Here is a 13,569-nt window from a genome sequence, read left to right on the forward strand (position 1 = left end):
CCTCTCTGTTCACCTGTTTCCATCAGGATGTGGGAGTCGCTATTTAGCCTTGCTCCTCTGTCACTTCCATGCCGGTCAACATTGTAATCAGAAGCCTTTCTGTGCATGTTCCTGCTGCTAGACAACTCCCAGCTAAGTTGGACTTAGTCCTTGTTTGTTTTTGCATTTTGTTCCAGTTCACAGCTGTAGTTTCGTTTCTGTGTCTGGAAAGCTCTTGTGATCTGAAATTGCCACTCTGATGTTATGAGTTAATACTAGAGTCTTAAAGTAATTTCAGGATGGTATTTTGATAGGGTTTTCAGCTGACCATGAAAGTGCCCTTTCTGTCTTCCTGCTATCTAGTAAGCGGACCTCAATTTTGCTAAACCTATTTTCATACTACGTTTGTCATTTCATCTAAAATCACCGCCAATATTTGTGGGGGCCTCTGTCTGCCTTTCGGGGAAATTTCTCTAGAGGTGAGCCAGGACTATATTTTCCTCTGCCAGGATTAGTTAGTCCTCCGGCCGGCGCTGGGCGTCTAGGGATAAAACGCAGGCTACGCTACCCGGCTACTGTTAGTTGTGCGGCAGGTTTAGTTCATGGTCAGTTTAGTTTCCATCCTTCCAAGAGCTAGTTCATATGTTTGCTGGGCTATGTTCTCTTGCCATTGAGAACCATAACAGTTTGACCGGCCACAAGGGTTAAATTAATTGACAGAGAAAGGAGAGAAAAGAGAAGTCTGCTGAAAATTTTTATTTTTTTTTTCTCAGTTCTGAGTGTGCTTGTAATTGAATCTCTTGCAAGTCTGCCTATATTGCAGCCTTTCTCTCTCTCTCTCCTTCTAATCCTGGAATGGCTCTGTGTTCACCTGTTTAAAATGGATATTCAGGGTTTAGCTGCAGGTTTGAATAATCTCACCACGAAAGTTCAAAACTTACAAGATTTTGTTGTTCATGTTCCTATATCTGAACCTAGAATTCCTTTGCCTGAATTTTTCTCGGGGAATAGATCTTGCTTTCAAAATTTCAAAAATAATTGCAAGTTGTTTTTGTCCCTGAAATCTCGCTCTGCTGGAGATCCTGCTCAGCAGGTCAGGATTGTGATTTCTTTGCTCCGGGGCGACCCTCAGGATTGGGCTTTTGCATTGGCTCCAGGGGATCCTGCGTTGCTCAATGTGGATGCGTTTTTTCTGGCCTTGGGGTTGCTTTATGAGGAACCTCAGTTAGAACTTCAGGCGGAAAAGGCCTTGATGTCCCTATCTCAGGGGCAAGACGAAGCTGAAATATACTGCCAGAAATTCCGTAAATGGGCTGTGCTTACTCACTGGAATGAGTGCGCCCTGGCGGCGAATTTCAGAGAGGGTCTCTCTGATGCCATTAAGGATGTTATGGTGGGGTTCCCTGTGCCTGCGGGTCTGAATGAGTCCATGACAATGGCTATCCAGATCGATAGGCGTCTGCGGGAGCGCAAACCTGTGCACCATTTGGCGGTGTCTACTGAGAAGACGCCAGAGAATATGCAATGTGATAGAATTCTGTCCAGAAGTGAACGGCAGAATTTAAGACGAAAAAATGGGTTGTGCTTCTATTGCGGTGATTCAACTCATGTTATATCAGCATGCTCTAAGCGTACTAAGAAGCTTGATAAGTCTGTTTCAATAGGCACTTTACAGTCTAAGTTTATTCTATCTGTGACCCTGATTTGTTCTTTATCATCTATTACCGCGGATGCCTATGTCGACTCTGGCGCCGCTTTGAGTCTTATGGATTGGTCCTTTGCCAAACGCTGTGGGTATGATTTGGAGCCTCTTGAAACTCCTATACCCCTGAAGGGGATTGACTCCACCCCATTGGCTAGCAATAAACCACAATACTGGACACAAGTAACTATGCGGATTAATCCGGATCACCAGGAGATTATTCGCTTTCTTGTGCTGTATAACCTACATGATGTGTTGGTGCTTGGATTGCCATGGCTGCAATCTCATAACCCAGTCCTTGACTGGAAAGCTATGTCTGTGTTAAGCTGGGGATGTAAGGGGACGCATGGGGACGTACCTGTGGTTTCCATTTCATCATCTATTCCCTCTGAGATTCCTGAATTCTTGACTGAATATCGTGACGTTTTTGAAGAACCTAAGCTTGGTTCATTACCTCCGCACCGGGAGTGCGATTGTGCCATAGATTTGATTCCGGGTAGTAAATACCCTAAGGGTCGTTTATTTAATCTGTCTGTGCCTGAACATGCTGCTATGCGAGAATATATAAAGGAGTCCTTGGAAAAGGGACATATTCGTCCTTCGTCATCTCCCTTAGGAGCCGGTTTTTTCTTTGTGGCTAAGAAAGATGGCTCTTTGAGGCCGTGCATTGATTATCGGCTTTTGAATAAAATCACGGTTAAATATCAATATCCGTTGCCACTGCTGACTGATTTGTTTGCTCGCATAAAGGGGGCCAAGTGGTTCTCTAAGATAGATCTTCGTGGGGCGTATAATTTGGTGCGAATTAAGCAGGGGGATGAGTGGAAAACCGCATTTAATACGCCCGAGGGCCACTTTGAGTATTTGGTGATGCCTTTTGGTCTTTCAAATGCCCCTTCAGTCTTTCAGTCCTTTATGCATGACATTTTCCGTGATTATTTGGATAAATTTATGATTGTGTATCTGGATGATATTTTGATTTTTTCGGATGACTGGGACTCTCATGTCCAGCAGGTCAGGAGGGTTTTTCAGGTTTTGCGGTCTAATTCCTTGTGTGTGAAGGGTTCTAAGTGCGTTTTTGGGGTTCAAAAGATTTCCTATTTGGGATATATTTTTTCCCCCTCTTCCATCGAGATGGATCCTGTCAAGGTTCAGGCTATTTGTGATTGGACGCAACCCTCTTCTCTTAAGAGTCTTCAGAAATTTTTGGGCTTTGCTAACTTTTATCGTCGATTTATTGCTGGTTTTTCTGATGTTGTTAAACCATTGACTGATTTGACTAAGAAGGGTGCTGATGTTGCTGATTGGTCCCCTGCTGCTGTGGAGGCCTTTCGGGAGCTTAAGCGCCGCTTTTCTTCCGCCCCTGTGTTGCGTCAGCCTGATGTTGCTCTTCCTTTTCAGGTTGAAGTCGACGCTTCTGAAATCGGAGCTGGGGCGGTTTTGTCGCAGAGAAGTTCCGATTGCTCCGTGATGAGACCTTGTGCTTTTTTCTCGCGTAAATTTTCGCCTGCCGAGCGGAATTATGATGTTGGGAATCGGGAGCTTTTGGCCATGAAGTGGGCTTTTGAGGAGTGGCGTCATTGGCTTGAGGGGGCTAGACATCAGGTGGTGGTATTGACTGACCACAAAAATCTAATTTATCTTGAGTCCGCCAGACGCCTGAATCCTAGACAGGCGCGCTGGTCGTTGTTTTTCTCTCGGTTTAATTTTGTGGTGTTCTACCTGCCGGGTTCTAAGAATGTTAAGGCGGATGCCCTTTCTAGGAGTTTTGAGCCTGACTCCCCTGGTAATTCTGAACCTACAGGTATCCTTAAGGATGGAGTGATATTGTCTGCCGTTTCTCCAGACCTGCGGCGGGCCTTGCAGGAGTTTCAGGCGGATAGACCTGATCGTTGCCCACCTGGTAGACTGTTTGTTCCTGATGATTGGACCAGTAAAGTCATTTCTGAGGTTCATTCTTCTGCGTTGGCAGGTCATCCTGGAATCTTTGGTACCAGGGATTTGGTGGCAAGGTCCTTCTGGTGGCCTTCCCTGTCTCGAGATGTGCGAGGCTTCGTGCAGTCTTGTGACGTTTGTGCTCGGGCCAAGCCTTGTTGTTCTCGGGCTAGTGGATTGTTGTTGCCCTTGCCTATCCCGAAGAGGCCCTGGACGCACATCTCGATGGATTTTATTTCGGATCTTCCTGTTTCTCAGAAGATGTCTGTCATCTGGGTGGTGTGTGATCGTTTCTCTAAGATGGTCCATTTGGTTCCCCTGCCTAAGTTGCCTTCTTCTTCCGAGTTGGTTCCTCTGTTTTTTCAAAATGTGGTCCGTTTGCATGGTATTCCGGAGAATATCGTTTCTGACAGAGGTACCCAATTCGTGTCTAGATTTTGGCGAGCATTCTGTGCTAGGATGGGGATAGATTTGTCTTTCTCGTCTGCTTTCCATCCTCAGACTAATGGCCAGACCGAGCGGACGAATCAGACCTTGGAGACATATTTGAGGTGTTTTGTGTCTGCAGATCAGGATGATTGGGTTGCTTTTTTGCCTTTAGCGGAGTTTGCCCTCAATAATCGGGCCAGTTCTGCCACCTTGGTGTCTCCCTTTTTCTGTAATTCGGGGTTTCATCCTCGATTTTCTTCTGGTCAGGTGGAATCTTCGGATTGTCCTGGAGTGGATGCTGTGGTGGAGAGGTTGCATCAGATTTGGGGGCAGGTAGTGGACAATTTGAAGTTGTCCCAGGAGTAGACTCAGCTTTTTGCCAACCGCCGGCGTCGGGTTGGTCCTCGGCTTTGTGTTGGGGACTTGGTGTTGTTGTCTTCTCGTTTTGTCCCTATGAGGGTTTCTTCTCCCAAGTTTAAGCCTCGGTTCATCGGCCCGTACAAGATATTGGAGATTCTTAACCCTGTGTCCTTCCGTTTGGACCTCCCTGCATCTTTTTCTATTCATAATGTTTTTCATCGGTCATTATTGCGCAGGTATGAGGTACCGGTTGTGCCTTCCGTTGAGCCTCCTGCTCCGGTGTTGGTTGAGGGCGAGTTGGAGTACGTTGTGGAAAAAATCTTGGACTCCCGTGTTTCCAGACGGAAACTCCAGTATCTGGTCAAATGGAAGGGATACGGTCAGGAGGATAATTCTTGGGTGACTGCCTCTGATGTTCATGCCTCCGATTTGGTCCGTGCCTTTCATAGGGCTCATCCTGATCGCCCTGGTGGTTCTGGTGAGGGTTCGGTGCCCCCTCCTTGAGGGGGGGGTACTGTTGTGAAATTGGATTTTGGGCTCCCCCGGTGGCCACTGGTGGAATTGAACTGGTGTGCTTCATCCTCTCTGTTCACCTGTTTCCATCAGGATGTGGGAGTCGCTATTTAGCCTTGCTCCTCTGTCACTTCCATGCCGGTCAACATTGTAATCAGAAGCCTTTCTGTGCATGTTCCTGCTGCTAGACAACTCCCAGCTAAGTTGGACTTAGTCCTTGTTTGTTTTTGCATTTTGTTCCAGTTCACAGCTGTAGTTTCGTTTCTGTGTCTGGAAAGCTCTTGTGATCTGAAATTGCCACTCTGATGTTATGAGTTAATACTAGAGTCTTAAAGTAATTTCAGGATGGTATTTTGATAGGGTTTTCAGCTGACCATGAAAGTGCCCTTTCTGTCTTCCTGCTATCTAGTAAGCGGACCTCAATTTTGCTAAACCTATTTTCATACTACGTTTGTCATTTCATCTAAAATCACCGCCAATATTTGTGGGGGCCTCTGTCTGCCTTTCGGGGAAATTTCTCTAGAGGTGAGCCAGGACTATATTTTCCTCTGCCAGGATTAGTTAGTCCTCCGGCCGGCGCTGGGCGTCTAGGGATAAAACGCAGGCTACGCTACCCGGCTACTGTTAGTTGTGCGGCAGGTTTAGTTCATGGTCAGTTTAGTTTCCATCCTTCCAAGAGCTAGTTCGTATGTTTGCTGGGCTATGTTCTCTTGCCATTGAGAACCATAACAGTCTGTCATCAGAAAGTCAAAAGAGGGAAAAATGTCAGCAACCTCAATACCACAAATATGTGGAAACATGTGCGGACCAAGCACGTGGTGGAGTTACAAAAACACACTAGACCTACCACCTCTTCAGCTCATTTTGTTGCCTCTTCCTCCAGCTCACACACAGCTGGTTCGGCTTCCTCACAGGATCGCCATGGAAGAACCTCTGGCACTGTTGTCCAGAGACCCAGTGTAATTCCACCCACAGCACCACGTTCCCAGTCATCCTCACACTCCCAGCCCAGTCTACAGCCATCGGTAGCACAGGCATGGGAGAAAAGGCAGCCATTCTCGGCAAACCACCCCTGAGCACAGGCTCTGAATGCTGGCATTGCAAAACTACTGTCCCATGAAATGCTGTCATTCAGGCTGTTTGAGACTGACAGCTTCCGTAACTTGATGGCATTGGCAGTCCCACAATACAATGTGCCCAGCTGCTTTTATTTCAGCAGGCAAGCCATCCCTGCCCTGCACAAGCATGTGGAGGGACACATAAAACACGCGCTACTGAACGTCGTCAGTAGCAAGGTCCAACTCACCACCAATGCGTGGACCAGTCACCATGTACAGGGGCGATACCTTTCCCTCACTGCCCATTGGGTTAATGTTGTTGAGCCGGGTACAGATCGTTCGAGTGGCACAGGACGTGTTCTGCCAACTCCAAGGATTGCAGGAATCCAGTCTGTACACATTGACTCCTCCTCATACTCAAGTTCCTCAGAATCATCGCTGCAGGAGCCGTCACAGTCCACCTCCACATGGACCCATGAATGTTTACCTGTTGCGACCAATATGAGCACAGCCATGGCCAAACGTCAACAGGCCGTATTGAAATTAATTTCTTTGGGGAATCGAAGCCACACAGCACAGGAGCTCTGGAATGCCATCAAGCAGGAGAGCGATGTGTGGATTGTGCCAGCGAATCTCCAGCCAGGCATGGTAGTGTGTGACAATGGCCAAAATCTTGTGGCAGCTCTGGGCCTAGGCAACCTCACTCACATCCCATGTCTGGCACATGTGCTCAACTTGGTCGTGCAGAGTTTTTTGAGGGACTATCCGGATCTTGATGCACTGCTGCACAAGGTCTGCCTAGAGTGTGCTCACTTGCGGCGTTCCAGCATGGCAAGATCGTGCATTGCAGCTCTGCAGCACCGATTCCGCCTTCCAGAACATCGCATCATATGTGACTTACCCACCAGGTGGAATTCCACGTTACATATGTTGGAGCAGTTGTGTGAGCAGCAGCCAGCAGTAATGGAGTACCAGCTGCATTAGGTGCAAAGAAGTCCCACTGCGAGCCGTTCAGACTTCACAACCACTGAGTGGGCCACTATGAAGGACGTCTGCCAGGTTTTGCGTTCCTTCGATGATTCCACGCGGATGGTGAGTGCAGATGATGCACTAGTCAGCATGATTGTCCCCCTTATCTGCCTGCTTCAACAAACACTGCAAGCACTAAGGGATGATGTTGTGGAAGAGGTGGAGAATGAGGAGTCACCAATTCTATCAGCTTCTGGACAGTCAGCGCTACGTGGTTCCTCACAAAGGCCTAGGCAGGGGACACTTTGTGAGGAGGATGAGGAGGAGTCATTGGAGGAGAAAGACATCGGCCCAGAGGAGGGAGTTACACAATTCTCCAGTAGTCAGTGTGTAGAGCGAGGGTGGGGTGATGCAGAGCAGGCAGAGATCACGCCTCAAGCAGGGGACAGCGTTTCTTGGCCAGTTGGCAGTCTGCAGCACATGGTTGATTACATGCTGCAGTGCCAGAGAAACGACCGCCGCATCGCCCACATTCTCAACACGGCTGATTATTGGGTGTACACCCTCCTAGATCCTTGCTACCAGGACAACTTACAAAGCCTCATAACACCGTTGAACCGGGAGCGTAAAATGCGGGAGTACCAAGACACACTGGTGAATTCCATCATCTTCTCCAGTCCAACTGAGAGCAGTGTTGCTAGTGCTTTACAAAGCAGCTCAGTGCGTCGAGGCAGTGGAGGAAGCTCTGCACTAAGAGGGAGCAGAAGCAGTGCCTCTGCACAAGGCAAGACCAGTATGGCCCAACTGTGGCACAGTTTTGTGTGCCCGCCACAAATGTTTACATCATCACAGTCGTCTCCAGTCAGCAGGAGGCAACGTTTCCGTCAGATGGTGACAGACTACATGTCTTGCCCTCTCAGTGTACTCCCAGATGGCTCTTCCCCCTTCAAGTTTTGGGTCTCTAAGCTGGATACATGGCCAGAGCTTAGCCACTATGCATTGGAGGTGCTGGCTTGCCCTGCTGCTAGTGTATTATCAGAACGCGTCTTTAGTGCCGCAGGTGGTGTACTAACAGGCTGTCGCATGCGACTATCCTCTGATAATGTTGACTTACTTTTCTGAAAATGAACAAGGCCTGGATCTCGCAGGAATTTGCCAGTCCTCTTCCAGATTAAATAATTGGTTGGCAACAGTATCCATGTCTCCTGTTGTGTTCATGTTTCTACCACCTGAACTGCAATCCCTCGGCTCCAACACCGCCAGTTGCTGCCCAGAAGAGCCGTCTGCACAGTCAAGACATGACCCAGTGTTATAGGGTTTCAGTAACGTCAGCTGATCCCCTGCTGTGTATCCGGCAATGTGTCCTGCGAACACCACGCTGACACTACAACAGATATTAAAGATAACCTATCCCCTCCCCCCAGGCATTTGTATCTGAAAGAGCCACCATGTGCATTTTTTCTCCCATTTTTTGGAGTGGAATAAAGTATTAACTCTGCTCATTCATTATTTCATTTTTTTCATTTTTTCATTTTTTTTAACTATTTTGTCGTGTTTTTTTCACGGGGATTATGGGTGTACTGGGACAAATTTTTTTTAGTGGACCATAGGGATCTATAGGGACAGGAGGGCAAGTCGCCGTGGAGTGGGGGTGCCTACCGCTGAAACTTAGGGTGCCAACCTCCACTGTCAGGTAGGGACTACTGTATTTGATTTATAGGGCCCTATAGGACATGTTTGTCTTTATTAAATTTCCCTATGATATAGCTAAAGCATTGGTACTTGTCTTCAACTTTGGAAAAATGTGTTTTAGACTTTATATATTAAAAGTTATATTTTAGCGATCCTTTTTTTCTTGTTTGTTTTTTTTCTCCAACACCACTAGTTGCTGCTTGGAAAACTTCCTCGAGTTCAGGCTTCGGCCTACATTCTGCTTCTCCTGCTGACTCTGGGCTCCAAAACTGCTAGTTGCTGCTCAGAAGTGCTGTCTGCACAGAAAAAAACACTCGCTTCTGTGTTAGTGGGGTTCAGTAACGCCAGCTGCGCCCCTGCTGTGTTGCGGCAATAACTCTACCCTGCTCCTCCTGCTGTCCCTGGGCTCCAACACTGCTAGTTGCTGCTTAAAAGTGTCTTTGGCACAGGTACTCCCTCCTGCCCAGCCCGGTTACAGCACGCCAGCTGTTTCCGGGTAGTGTCAAGGTCACTTGGCCTCCAATACGTTGTCCTGTCGGGTTGAGGTCGGGTTAGCCAACTCCATAGTGCCTGCAGTTTAGGTGCTTCCTATGTGGGCTGCGGGAACTGGCAATCAAGGCTGGTTCCGTATTGCCAATAGGAAAAGCTCCCCCTGTAGGACTGTGGATTTTCGGTAACCACGGCCGGCTCGCGGCCTAGCAACTTTTGTTTTTCCTGTGGACCTTCTGCCTATCTGAGTTCCAGCACCATTAGCTGATTCTTAGGAAGACAATCTTGAACAGGTCCCCCTGGTTCCAGTACGGTCAGCTGGTTCCGGGCAAAGCCTTTGGCTTAGGTGCCTCCTTCTGGGTATCCGAGTTCCAGCAATGTCAGGTGGTCCTTGGTAGTGCTTTCTGGCACGGGTACCTCCTGCTAACTAACCGGGTTCCAGTAACGTCAGCTGGTCCTCGGTAGTTCCATTGGCTCTTGTACCTTCGGCTACCCATCCGGGTTCCAGTTCCGTCAGCTGGTTCTCGGCAGTGTCTTTTCCTCTTGTACCTTCTGCTCCCCATCCTGGCTCCAGTACCGTCAGCTGGTTCTGGGCAGAGCCTTTGGCTTAGGTGCCTCCTTCTGGGTATCCGAGTTCCACCAACTTCAGGTGGTCCTTGGTAGTGCTTTCTGGCATGGGTACCTCCTGCTTAGTAACCGGGTTCCAGTAACGTCAGCTGGTCCTCGGTAGTTCCATTGGCTCTTGGACCTTCGGGTAGCCATCCGGGTTCCAGTACCGTCAGCTGGTTCTCAGCATTTCCTCAGCCTTCTTGTACCTTCTGCTACATTTCCAAGTTCAAGACCCTAAAGACGACGACCCTGAAGACCACCCCTAAGATGACGACGACCCCAGAGACGACGACCCTGGAGACGATGACCCTGAAGACCACCCAGAAGATGACGACGACCCCGGAGACGACGGCCCTAGAGACGACAACCCTGGAGACGATGACCCTCAAGACCGAGAAGCAGAAGAACAAGAAGCTGCAGAACAAAGAGAAGAAGAACATTAAGCATAAGACTAAAAATCAGAGCAAAAGATATTTTCTAAATTATAAGCAGAAGAAGACTAAACAGTGTATGGGGTGAGTCTGTTCCTCCTCGTGGTGCCCCTGGAAAAAGCCTGCTGCTGCAGGCCAAACTGAACGCGGACAAATCCTGTTGTAACTCTTTTGTGACAGGCAGAACGGAAGGTGTAATCTTCAAACTGTTATAGATAACAACGACAGGAATGCCTGTCACAAATAAGAATATGAAATAGAATATGAAGAAGAATAATAGTTTAATAAAAAGAATATGAAGAATGTAACAAAAAAGAATAATAGGTAGAAGATGAAGAAGAAGATGTATAAATTGAAGAAAAAGTTGATGTAAAAGATGCTGCTGAGGATGATGAAGAAGAAAGTGTCGGAGAAGTAAAAAAGAATGTGGAGAGCATGGAATTAGTGAAACATCAATATCTGACAAAATATAAAAAATCTTAACATAGTCAATATCTTTGTAACTCCGAACGTCTTAAAAAAAACCTTAATTCCTGCTATTCCATTTGATTGGGCTAAACCTCTATGCCTTTACTGTCTCCTCCACCTCCCCCAATACATCCTACATTATTCTTAGTTGTTTTCCTTCATGTAGAATGAACCTACAAGGAAAGAAAGGGTTTATTTTAATTCCGATATTTTGGTCCCATTGACTTGCATTGGTATCGGGTATCGGTATCGGCGATATCCGATATTTTTTGAATATCGGCCGATCCAATCCGATACCAATACTTTTCAATATTGGAAGGTATTGCTCAACACTAATGGTGAGGTCACAAGATGTTGAAAAGATGTTAGATTGGATGGTCGAGAGTGGCTCCAGCTCCTTTACATTATCTTCCTCCCACTACACTGGAGAAAGTGCACAGTTGGCACAAGAGGACCATAGTCATCCAGCTTCATCTCACCCCCCCTTGCTAATCAGTCAAGCACTCTGAGCTAAAAGTCATGCATCAGTCTCTTCTGCTTTTTGATGACTCCGCTGACTGGGGTTCCATGGTCCATCCACCTGCCTCTTCCACTTCTGCTGCACTGTTGCCTAACCTCTTGTTAGGTTAGAGGATGAGTATGTGGGAGGGCTAGTAGACTCGGTTTGTGAACCGCCACAGCACATGTCAGATGATGACCAAACTCAGCTGTCAACTGTAGCATCTTTCTGCAGTGTGCAGGCTGGCAAGGAAAGCAGTGTTGTGGTGTCTTTGGAAGATGATGTGGGGGGATGATGAGGTTGTAGACCTCACATGGAGCAAGGGACATCCTTGTATGTGCACAGTTTAGAGGAAGAGGAGGTGGACATGCTGCCACAGTAGCACAGCAAAAGCAGGGTGCAAAGGAACAGCGGGAAGTTCCTAGCCAGTACGTTAGTTGCTACTGCCCACCTCACCACTGAAATAAGCATACCAAAGCAAGCTTAATAGAACTCTCTGACCTGGAATTTCTTCAGGGAATGTGCTGCTAACAAGTGACATGTGATTTGCACTCTATGCCATCTGACCTTGAAGTGCTCCACAAATGTTCTGAACCTGAACACCACCTGTATGATGAGGCTTCTGAACTCCAAGTACGAGCTGCAGTGAAGTACACACCTTTGAAGGCATGACATCTGAGCCTCCTCTTGCTTCATCTTCTGCTGTGGTCTCGGCCTCTTCCTCCCGCTCCCAATCAACAGGGTCACCTGCCTTCTCACAAAGAGAGCATATGACAGCATTTTGCAACGCCATCAGTGGCAAGGTCCACATAACCACCGATAAGTGCACCGGTAAGCACAGCCAGGGACTTTTCATCTCCCTAACAACCCACAGGTGGCTAAGACAGAGGTGTACGGTGTTCTAGTTCATGTCCTTCCACCACCTAGTGTTTTTGTATTTAGTACAAATAGGGTGTGGCCCCCTTTTCACTGAGCTGGGCAGTTCATATTTAGTCTCTCCAAAGCTGGGTGTCCATTTGGGACGCGGTGACTCTCTGCCACTGTTCACACCACTAGGTAGGTTTTTAACAGAGAGTGTAGGTCTGTCCCAAATGGGTATAACATGTCATGGTGGGTCAGCTTTATACTTTCTTTAATCAAAAACAGTGTTTACTAAATACCCTATGTTATTTAATGTACTTGCTTGCTTTCAAGTCATACTCCAGCTCAGTTTTTTTTGTTTGTTTTTCACCACCTAGTATTGCTGGACGTTTATCTGCCCTGGTTGCCTCCTCCTGCTACTCCACTTCCTTCACCACCCCCTCGTTTGGTCACAGGAAGACTTGCACCACCAACTTGACCACAGCCATGGGAAAATGACAGCAGACTGTTCTTAAACTCCTCTGTTTGGGGGCAAATCCCACAATGCGCAGGAGCTGTGGACTGGAATCAAACAGCAGACAGATGAGTGAATTCCAAGTACGGTGAAATTGCAAAAAAACTCACACTTGTTTTTTGTTTTACATTTTTGCTGAGTTCACCAAATGCTAAACGTGACCTGCATTATGATTCTCCAGGTCATTATGAGTTCATGGACACCAAACATGCATAGGTTCTTTTTTATCTAAGCGGTGAAAAAAATTCCAAAGTTTCCTAACAAAAAAATGCGCAATTTTCCAATACTCGCAGTGTCTCAATTTTTCGTGATCTGGGGTTGGGTGAGGGCTTATTTTTTTGCATGCCGAGCTGATGTTTTAATGACACCACTTTGGTTCAGATACGTTCTTTTGGTCTCCCGTTATTGCATTTTGATGCAATGTCACAGCGACCAAAAAATCATAATTCTGGCGTCTGGCTTTTAGCGATCAGGTTAATTTTTTTTTTTTTTTTTTTATAGATCCGGCGATTCTGAATGCGGCGATACCAAATATGTGTAGGTTTCATTTTTTTATTGTTTTATTTTGAATGTGGGGAAAGGGGGGTGATTTGAACTTTTATATTTTTTATTTTTTTCATATTTTTAATTTTTTTTTTATTGTTTTGGCACGCTTCAATAGCCTCCATAGGAGGCTAGAAGCTACCGCAACTCAATCGGCTCTGCTACATAGAGGCGATGCTCAGATCGCCCATATGTAGCAGAATTACTGCATTGCTATGAGCACCAACCACAGGGTGGCACCCATAGCAATCCGGCATCAACAACCATAGAGGTCTCAAGGACACCTCTGGTTGTTATGCCAACGCGCCAATGAACCCGGATAACATGACGGGGCCACCAGTGCATGTATTTCCGGCCGTATAGCCGGAAGCACTTGTTAAATGCCACTGTCAGAGTTTGACAGCGGCATTTAACTAGTTAATAGGTGTGGGTGGATTGCGATTCCACCCTCGCCTATTGCAGGCACATGTCAGCTCAAAACAGCTGACATGCACCGGCTTTGATGAGGTTCTGCCCTC

Source organism: Ranitomeya variabilis, chromosome 5 (genome assembly GCF_051348905.1).
Source record: "Ranitomeya variabilis isolate aRanVar5 chromosome 5, aRanVar5.hap1, whole genome shotgun sequence".
NCBI lineage: Eukaryota > Metazoa > Chordata > Amphibia > Anura > Dendrobatidae > Ranitomeya > Ranitomeya variabilis.